Source organism: Lytechinus variegatus, chromosome 11, assembly GCF_018143015.1.
Source record: "Lytechinus variegatus isolate NC3 chromosome 11, Lvar_3.0, whole genome shotgun sequence".
NCBI classification, from domain to species: Eukaryota; Metazoa; Echinodermata; class Echinoidea; order Temnopleuroida; family Toxopneustidae; genus Lytechinus; species Lytechinus variegatus.
The window spans coordinates 28,710,879-28,719,598 of NC_054750.1; positions in this window are offsets into that span (position 1 = coordinate 28,710,879).

An 8,720-nucleotide genomic window follows, 5' to 3' on the forward strand; every position below is an offset into this window, starting at 1 on the left:
GAGAGATCGTACGCAAGCGACAAACGTTCAACTCATGGAAACATCCAGGCACTGTAAGTGACGTAAGGGTCAAGGGGTGGAGTCTGTCGTCACTCTCATGAATATTCAGAACCAAGATGGCAGCTTACAGGTTACAACGAACGATTCGAATCTCATGAAGAAATTGATGTTCACCATTTACCAAGCGGGGATGTAGGGTAAGAAATTATAACAAGGGTACTATATAAATCGGCAGTCGTAATAGGTTATGTAGTTTGACAATAATGATAAGATTAAACTTGTTTGTGGGGGTTCTATGCATTTCTGCCACTGGCGTAAATCCGTGTTGATGGGGGGGGGGGGGTGACTGAAATATTTTGGCATTTTTTTGCAATCATGTATTTAGATATGCAAGGAATTGTCATTGATATGTCCACAGTGGTGTACCGTAGGTCACGGTATTGTGGGGGCACCAGCAAAATATTTGAATCACTGAGTGAGGGCGCTCAATTGACAGTTATACTGACCTAATTGAGAAATTTTAAGGACAATGTCATTAAACGGATATGTATCTCACTGATCGAATAATGCGAGCGCGAAGCACAAGCTGATTTTTTTTTATATTCACACCTAAAAAAAGACATTATAATCAAATTTGTGTAATCATGATAGGTACCTATTTTGCTAAATAAAGCGAGCGCGAAGCGCGAGCTGAAATTTTCACATATTTTGACCCCAAAAAGCGAGATTTTAAGGAATATATTTTAGGAATCCATTAAGAGTATGCATATCTCACCATATTCATCTAATGCGAGTGCCAAGCGCTTGCTGATTTTATTAGAATTACATCTGAACACATGAAACACTTTTTGTAGTCATTGCAATCATGAGTATCATACGCATCTCACGAATGAAAATTTAGACAATTTAGACCTGAAGTGGGGCATTCTAAGGTTTCTTTGTAGGAAGTAACTGGGACCATACGTATTTCATTAGTCAAATGATGCGGGCGCGAAGCGCGAGCTGAAAAGTGTTGGTATTCAGATCATTAGAAGGGACATTTTAAGGACTGATTTTAGGAATTCATGACAGCATGAAGAGCAGACATATCTCACCAATCCACTAATTCAAACGTAATCACGGACAGGAAATGTTTCATATATACGAAGACCTTAACATGGGGCAATCACTTTTAGAGTCATGTAAAAGAAGCAGATGTCACTACATAAAAAAGATAACTCAAATGCTAGGAAATATATTTGGTTTATATTGACTTAAAAACGGGATGTTTTAGTATTTCAGCATTATGTATCTCGTTAAACAGACAATGCGAGCACCAGAAACAATGAAGACGTAGGTCTGGGCAAATTATGTTTCATATAGTTATAATGAAAATTTTTCTTATGTAATGTAACATAACATATTTATAATATAATATAACATAATAATGAATAATATTTTCTTCTTTCCCACTACGTTTCACTTCCTTTCTATCTCTTTTCTCCTTTCCCCCTTTTTTGGGGGTCAGCCGATGGAGTGGGGGGGGGGGGGGGTATGTGCCCCCCGTAGTTACGCCACTCTATGTCCATATGGCAAATACCCCTCCAATATATTATTTTTCTTACCCCATGATGGTTTTATTAGAGATTACTTTTTAAAAAAAATGACTTTCCATCTTAATCCCTTCCCAAAGACCCCAACATTGATGAATTGGAAGAGACGAGGGTTTCTCTTCAATGTTATGATAAGGACATAAGTATTTCGTTTGGAAATAGTGAACTGGCTCTTTATTAGCATTTTATGATTCAATAATATTGTTTTATTTGTTAAGCGGTATTTTAGGAAGAATTTTTACCAATAAAGCAACTATCTCTTGTGATTTTTTTTTTCATTTCTTTCGTAAAAAGTGGGGGATATTTGTACAGGCCACCCCCCACCTCTTCGAAAAGTGTGGGGGATATATCGCCCCATTCCCCCGGGATTTACGCCAGTGTTTCTGCCATTGAGTCCCTGTACAGATCGAGTTAGATCTTCGGTCTCTGGAGCCAACGGAGTTCAGCGGAACAACCAATAAAACAGAGACCGAAGCTTTTGATTATAAACTTCACGCCATAGTACACACGTTTCCTTGTATTCATTCTTTTCACCATATTCACCCACACTCTCTTATTCATTCTTCTCACCCTACTCAGAAACAATATTTTTTCTTCAAACCCATATTCACCCATACTTTCATATTCATTTGATCTTCTTACTCTAATCACACACACCCTCATATTCATTATTTACACACATAGTCACTCACACCACCATATTTATTCTTCGCCAAGGGCGCCAGAAGCGGGGGGGGGGGGCACTTGCCCCCCCCCCCCAAAAAAAAAAAAATTTTGGGGGGGCAAAACGAGATTTTGCCCCCCCCAACGTGCCCCCCTGAAAGATGAAAAATGATAAATTATTTAAGGACAAAAGTAAATGAAGGCACTTTTCTGCCTGCAAATTGTCATTTCCATTGTCAAAAATGAAAAAATTTGGCCCCTGACGGGGCAAATACATTACCATAGTAAGCCTCGCGTGTTTTGACGAACAGTTCCTCTGTGAAACATAGCTTTGATAAGCCCCTTTTCCATCTTATTACAGTGTGATAACGTTTAACCTTTTAATGAATACATTTCAGACTAAAAGCGAATGGCAAATTGATAGGTTTACAATGATTAGGTTTATAATTCTATGATGCTGGCTGTGTCGTCTAACCATGGAGCTCTGTTAATAGCTCTATGCTCAGACCGGACCCGATATAACTAACGCGCGTGAACACTGGTTACTCGAGCAAGATACGGAATCGATGTCATAGCTGTCAAGCCCAGAAACCATAACATCTCGAGAAAGTTGTTTCAATTATTTCATTTTCAACTAAATATAAATTGAGTTAATACATTGATAACAAGAGAGCGGTGTTGGCTCAGTCGGTAACGCGTCTGCCCGTCGAAGTCGAACCAAAGATCGTAGGTTCGAGTCCACCCTGGGCGGATTACTGAAGTCAGTGCGTTGTGTGTAAACGTCTCTCCCATGTTTCATAGATGCAGGCTATGTTACAATGGAAAACACTACATTCCTGGAATAGGACGTTAAATGGAGGCCCCGTGTAGAGGAGAGTCACCACCTTTGCACGTTAAGAACCCACTGCACTATTCGTATAAGAGTAGGGGGAAACCCCGGTGTCGAGGTCCACCTGCATCCCCCCATCAGTTATATCGGGAGGAGAGACCTGTGGATCACAGTGATTCAGTTCGCTTTTCGCCTCCCAAGCACAGGTGACGCCAAACAAATAATAATAACAATTCAGTGCCCTAATGAAAATACCAAGGTCATTTCAACTCAATATACAGTGCGTATAAAAAAAAGTTTACACTTTGAAAAAGTCCTGGGAATTAAAAAATACACAACACGTGGGTAATTTTTCCACATATAATCTTGGGTTTGGGTCTCATCTATCCAATGAAAGTAAAAGTTTTGTCAGAATGTTACACTTGAGTGAGCACTGTCCATTTCTGTAAAGCTCGCAAAAATCTGTTTGCGCAGAAATGTTCGTTTTCATGCTGTGTCAAGTCGAAAGGACGAAATCAAACTGACACTACGAAAGATTTATCATACATTTCCCTTGCACTTTCAGTCAGTTGGAATAAAACTGATACATTTAAGCATTTTGCCACCCAAATTGAAATTTCAACATTCAATAAGCACAACCTTTAGCCTATTTGTGCCAGCTGGATCTGAGGACATAACTGAATCTGAACAAAAGTTTATATCAGACATCTCCAGCATTTTTTCACTAACTTTTTATCATTGAAAGTTGGTCTACATTTCATTTTTCATTTAATACTTGTTTCTCCACACTTTTCCGAAGCTTAGCGATGATTAACAAAATGAAAATCAAGCTTAAGCCATTCCATGTAAATCACAGCTCAGTGTAAAGCAAATATCGTCACGATGGCCTCGGTGTGTGGGGGAGTGGGGTGGGGCAAAATGCACTCTTCGAACTATTTTGGGCAAGGAAACAAGTCAAACAATGTAGACAATATCTTCAAATCACTTTTACTAGCTAAATTCCATGTGTTCTTCGTGATTAAGGTCTACTTTTATTCGCAGAACTATTTCAAATTTCTGCGCAAATCATTTTTCATTAACTTTTCAAAAGTAAGTGGTGCTCACTCAAGCGGAAATATTTTTCGACAGTTATATCGTCATTTGCTTTAATGGACCTGTACCAATGTTAAAATGTGGAACAATCTTCAGGATATTACAAATGTATAATTTTACAGGATTTTTTCAAAGTGTAAACTTTTTTTTGATACGCACTGTAGACATGTTATCAGAAAATTACACTCAGAATAATCATGTGTAGAGGATTATAATTTATAATTTGTAAAAATGATGAATCCCACTCCAAAGCAACTTAGAGATGTTTAGACATGAAAAAATAAAATCATCTGTGAGTGTTTTCTTGACCGGAAGATATTATCCGAGATATGAATAAAAATGTAAAAAATATAAAAGAAAAAATAAGCGTTACAGTAGTGCTCTACTATAAAAAAAATCTTAAGATATTGTCACAGCCCCGTATTTCCTCTATTCCTTTCCATTGGCATGATTGGAAGGCGTTTTGTCTGATACTATTTCAGCTCATATATAGCACTTATGTATTTTAGATACGTAAGAGCGAGGGGATTTGTGATGGGGAAGCTTTTGCATTTTCTAGAATGAAATTGAAGGATTTCGTGCACACCTTTGGTGAATTTTGTCCTCTCGATCGGCGGCCCCCGGCTGCGTACGGTCATGTTTGTCATATTAATGTCTTTAAAAGGCCTATATTACACTAGTTTGAAACAATTTCGTTTGCAATAAGGCTCGTAATTTGCTGGTCAGAACTGCGACCCTGGTCATGAAGAAACACAAGGCTGGGTCAGAAGGAAGGGAGGAAACCGAAGGAGAGAAAAGAACTCCAGGACTGTTTATTTCTCAAAAAAATTATTTTTGAATGCACTTAGAAACGCAACATTTATACTCCATTTTACACAAAATCCTTACCGGGGGGGGGGGGGTCCCATAGCCTCTCCCGCTCGATCGCTTCGGTATCTCACGCTGTCAAAAATATTGTGCCTCCTTCGGGATTTTGCCCCCCGCCCCATAACTGAAAGTGTTCCGGCGCGCCTGTTCTTCGCACCCTCATATTCATTCTTCTCACTCTACTCACACGCACCCTCATATTCATTATTTACACTCATACTCATCCACACTCTCATATTCATTATCTTTAGTAGTAGTAGTAGTAGTAGTAGTAGAAGTAGTAGTAGTAATAGTAGTATAAAGTAGTAATAGTAGTAGTATAGTAGTAGTAGTAGTAGTAGTAGTAGTAGTAGTAGAAGTAGTAGTAGTAATAGTAATAGTAGTAGTAGTAGTAGTAGTAGTAGTAGTAGTGGTAGTAGTAGTAGTATAGTAGCATAAGTAGTATAGTAGTAGGCCTATATTTTAATTCATCGTTTAAAATCATTTTGAAACATATATACAACTGCATGGACTTCTACATGTTGTATATTCTCCTTCGTTTTGCACTATTGTTATTATTATTGTATTATCATTATTATTACTGCTTACTAAATTAATTTAGGATATTGCCCGAATTGTGGATTTTTCACCTCCTTGTGTATCGGGTACAAACGCCACTGCAAAATATATATTCGGATTTAATATGACTGCTCTCTGTACATATGAAATGGAACTCTGTGCTATCATGCAGTGGCTGTGTAGATTGCATGCGGTGCAGTGGTATATCCAGCGACGTGTGTAGACTCTTCACTATTCGCTTTATAGTTATTTTTACGAAAAAGCCTTCGCTAGGGTGTAAAACGGAAACGCACGCCCCGGCTGGTTTGGAGGGTTCAAAGCCCATATGGGCCCCATATGAGCTGCCCATATGGGGCCCATATCCAAGCCCAGATGAGCCCATATATAACCCACACGGGCTCCAGATACTTTGCTGACTGGGCATATATACTCACGCAGACCCTCATATTCATTCTTCTTACCATTCTCACTCAGACACTCATATTCATTCTTCTCACCATACTCACCTACAACATCATATTCATTTTCACACCCATACTCAACCACAACTTTGCATTATTTTGTTCACACCCATTCTCACCCACAAGCTCATATTCATTCTTTACACCCAGAGTAACCCACACCCTCACATTCATTTTTCACACCAATGATCATCAACTCCCGTATATTCATTCTTCACACCCATATTAACCAGCACCCTCATATTCATTCTTCACATCGTTCTAACCAACAGCATCACATTCAATCTTCACATTCATGCTTACCCAGACTGTTGAATGTAAGCTGTAGATTTTCTTGTTATAATAACACAATGACAATGTGAAAATTAAGTATATGTCAACGTCACTCGACCCTTAGGTGACTTCTCAGGCGTACGTTTTGTAGCTACTTAGTAGAGGGCGTTTTTTGGTAAAGATGTTTTTACTTTAATTCAGGAAAATCTAGCTTATTTACGTTTCCATCGTTAATTCTGTTTTCTGCACAATGTTGCAAGTATTCAAAGTCCGATGCATAATTTGAGAATAGGTGAATGATAGTATGTTTGAGATATGAATTAAATAATGAAATACCTAGTGGAATTTAGTTCCAAAAGTTGTATGAAGTGGGCCTATAAAGCATTCCATTACTCAAGTTAATATCTTTATTTAGACAGCAGGTCGAACCATAGGGCCTACATTCATGCACTCAGCATGTTGGTCTCGCAACTTGATTTTGTGATTTTAACTGACGATGGACACAATCCGACTAATGCGTCACGCACAACCTCATATTCATTATGCACAACCATACTCATTACCGTATATCTTATATTCTCAAATAGACACTAGATCACTAGACAAATTGAACGAGAGCCATTTTTATTAGATAAATGTTATTGATTAATACAGTCATGAGCAAATGCTGTGCAGTGCAAACCGTCAGATACATGTATATGGATATGTGTTCTCAATATTAAATGTTTCAATATATCAAATATTAAATATATCAAGGATGAAAAGATGTCATTAAATAAAATGTAAGCAATCAGCTATAAAGGGTTGTTTTCAGATAAATGATTCACTGTTTTATCAGAAATGACTGTCCTTCCAGCTTTTGAGTCGACATAACATACAGAGCTGCATCTGAGACAGTACAGTGTATTGACTTGTATCCAGTTAAATTTACGACTCATGACGTAACATCCATATTAGAATTTTAAGTTTTCTCCCGGATTTAACAAAAAAGGGTTTTGGATTTCCATGCAATTTGGGCGATTTTTTTTTAACGGTGTCTTCAGTGGGACAAAGACGCTTGGAAAATAAAATGAAATTGAAATTCGTTTTAAGCCGACAAGTGCCTTAAATAAAATGTACTGGACTACTGTTTTAACAAACAAGCGAATTTTTACTACTATTTTAACATATTCATATTCCACATCGTTATCTCATATTTACTTCAACATGAACTTCTCTCTCCGCACACTCGATTCCATTTAATTATATTTTCCCAGCGTGTTTGTCCCATTGAAGACACTGTTAGAAAAAAAATCGCCAAAATCACCTCGAAATCCAAAACCCGAGTGATATCGCATGCGACCCGACTGATTACTCATGTTAGTATAAGCCCCCCAAAACCAAAGTTTTGCTAGCCCAATCTTCTTTGTTAAATCATTTCCTATTTATTTATATCAAATTAAACATAATTTTCCAAATTGATGTAAATTGATATTCTAGATTAGTTAATGCCAATTTTACAATTCATTTCATATGCTTTTGGACTGGAATTTTAGCGTTTCCTTCAAAATGCTACAGAAATAGCAACACGCCCCCAAAAAGTAATGATTCATAAATTCTTTACCCCCAATCCTTCAAACGGAAATGGGTAATTTATGTTGGCCGTGGAAATAAGAATTATGCAGAGCTAAACCAGTACAAGATTTCAGACAACCTTAATGGAAATTTTGAGGTAAAGCATATCAAAATAATAAACACAAACTAACCAACTGGCTGGTAGGCCTATACATGTTAAAGCAACAAGCAATAATCAGGGACCGCGGGACAGTTTTAACGGTTTTAAATGGGAGGGGGGGGGGGGGCGCTGACGTACAGTTGAGGAAAGGAGAGGGTGGCTCAGCATACATAAATCGCGATCACAATGTAATATTTGTCTTTTTGTACACACGGTGTTTTTTTGTTTTTTTTGGAAGGCCCTGGCTCCTTTCACCCGGTTCCGCGCCTGCTGATCATGATATAAAGATATGATGTTTATCTGTTTTAATTTTCCTTACCGACAGTTCTTTATAATGAAATTTAAATTGGAAATATATCACATATTTACCTCACACCAATCTCTCATAACATCGCCCTTCCCTCCATTCCCCACATTACCCCTACAACACCCCTTCCAATAACGCCCTTCCTAAACACACCACGCCCCCACGAATAAACGCCCCTAAACATCCTAGCACATACCACGGTCACACATACCGTGGAAATCTCTAAGGCAACATCGACAACTTCTTTTACACCAAGTGAATATTAACACCACAGAGAAAGGTGCTGCTCACTGAAAAGGTCTTTCCCAATTGCGATTATTTGGCCGCACTAAACAATTTAATCTGATTCGCTTTTAATTCATGA